Source organism: Peromyscus californicus, unplaced genomic scaffold (assembly GCF_007827085.1).
Source record: "Peromyscus californicus insignis strain IS unplaced genomic scaffold, ASM782708v3 Scaffold_1__1_contigs__length_55948999, whole genome shotgun sequence".
Classification (NCBI taxonomy): Eukaryota; Metazoa; Chordata; class Mammalia; order Rodentia; family Cricetidae; genus Peromyscus; species Peromyscus californicus.
Window position 1 is genome coordinate 51,783,243 of NW_026294492.1, and position 2,239 is coordinate 51,785,481.

The 2,239-nt window shown below is 47.8% G+C and overlaps 1 pseudogene; it reads right to left on the reverse strand.

Annotated features, from left to right (window-relative positions):
* Positions 1–308: 308 nt before the first annotated feature.
* LOC128115232 (40S ribosomal protein S8-like) lies at positions 309–933 on the reverse strand (annotated as a pseudogene).
* Between the last annotated feature and the right edge of the window lie 1,306 nt (positions 934–2,239).

Below are 2,239 nucleotides of genomic sequence, written 5' to 3' on the forward strand. Positions count from 1 at the left end.
GAAGGTCTCCCAGGATACAAGCCTATGCAAAAACTTGGTTTAGGAAACCTGGAAAACTGATACCTGATGAATCAAGGAATTTGCACTTGGTATTGTATTTTTGGGAGCCTATTTCAGGTTGTTTTGAGCATATGGAAATCAACTGGCTAAAGTGTAAATGTGGAGAAAAACAAAAATGCCTGGGTGAAGAGAAAGTGATTCAGTCCTTAGAGACTGTATTCCCCTGCAGCCTCAAAAGGCTATATTCATTCTTTTTTAAAAAATATAGAAGAATAAACACCTTTATTATATGAACTATGAATGATGGTTTATTTGCCTTTCTGGGCTTTGATTTTCCTCAGATAGAACTCCAGCTCCTTGCCTTCTAGCACATAGCCATCTCCTCTGCCACCTTGGCCTGGTCTTGAGACAATACAGGCAAGAAGCTTGCCCTGCTGGAACTGCTCCTCCAGAACACTGCTGGTTTTGGTGTTCTTTTTCCTTACATCATATTTCTTTTGGGTTTTCTTTGATCGTTTTTTGCTTAATATTCTTCCTCCTCAGGAGTCAGCTTGGACCCTTTCTTGCGGTCCAGGGGCAGCTCATAGTGAGATTCATGTCACTGTTGGTACGGTGTGCCATCAATAAGCACAATGCAGTTTTTCACCAGGAGCTTGGTGCGGACCAGCTCGTTATTGGATGCATTGTAGACAACATCAATGATCCTTGTTTTGCGAGTATAACACTCAGAGCCCCAGGAAAAGTTCCCCACATCCAATCTTAGGGCACGGTACTTCTTATTGCCTCCTCGGACTCGGACTGCGTGCATACGATGAGGGCCAATCTTAGTTTTGGCAGCAGGCCGTCCCAGCTCATACTTCCGCTTCTAATGATAGGGCTGTCTCTTACCCGCGTCTTGCGGCACTTGTGCCAGTTATCTCAAGAGATGCCCATCGCTCGGCACTGGCAGAAAGAGAAAGCGCAAAGCTTCACTGTCCAGTTTCTCCTAGATTCATTCTTTTCTTTTCTTTTTTTTAGCAGCACATTTGGGACTGGCTTTACTAGGGGCTTCTCACAGTGATTAGAGCTACTCTGTCTTCAGAACAATCACTGCACAGGATATGCATCACCCGGACTTCTAAGGGAGTCTGAGCAGCGGACTCTTATTGCTTAAGATACACATATTCACAATAACTGATGGACACTGATGTGCCTCACACAGGAATGTGTTAGTGACTGCAAAGCTGACAGTAGCAACAAGCCCTCTGCCTACCCCCTCCTCCCATTTACCTGGAAACCCAACTCAGCCAAGTCTCCCTGGTCCCTAACTCATATTTCCTGTGCTCTCTCTGAGTGTCAATGCAGCCTAAAGCAGCAGGGGCCAGACTGTGGGTCGGTCATCTTGGTGGGTGCTTCAGTGAAGCCAGTCCGCGCTCAGGCCAGCTCCCATCCTGCCAGGGGAAAGAAACTTGAAGGGGTCCCACCTCATCATCAGTTAGCTAAAGAGGGGTTCGTTTGGGGAGAATAGGTTTTGAGGTGTCTAGGATTTTAACAAGAAGGTAGTGGGAAAGGTGTGTAAGGGCTGCAGCTCTGGGCCCTCTGACCACACGTCAACCCTCTAGACCTCAGCAGAGGAGGGGCATGCTTGTGGCATCACAGCGTCTGTGAGAGACTCCTGGTGATCCTGGGCAGGTCGATGTCTGAGCCACAACCAGTCCAAGCTTGTCACTCAAGCCTCTATCAAGCTGTCTGAGGGCAGCAGAGGAAGGGAGACCCGTTCAGAACACGTTTCCGTGTACAGGGAAGAGAATGCAGGCCTCTGAGTGTCCATGGAGCCATGTGCCAATCGCAGTGGTGAGCTGAATAAGAAACCTCTCCCTGGAGGGCAGTGTTGCTGGCAAACACAGGTGCTGCTGGTGACACCCGAGTACAGTCAGATATTTGTTCGGTAAACAGTAAATGCGTAAAATAAATTACCTTGAGAGGGCCATAGGTGCTCCAGACATGTGGTTAACATGAGCAGAATGGTCGTTCAAAGTATCTTCACAGGAACACGGGGTGGGGGTCACATACAACTCGAGTACTTGCACTCGAGAACACACACACACATGCACACACACACACACACACACACACACACACACACACGCACACATGCACACGCACACACATGCATCATCCAACATCACTGTGTAGACTTCTCTTTTGTTCGAAAAGGATTTTGGTTTGTGGCATCCACATGCAGACACACATTACCTCA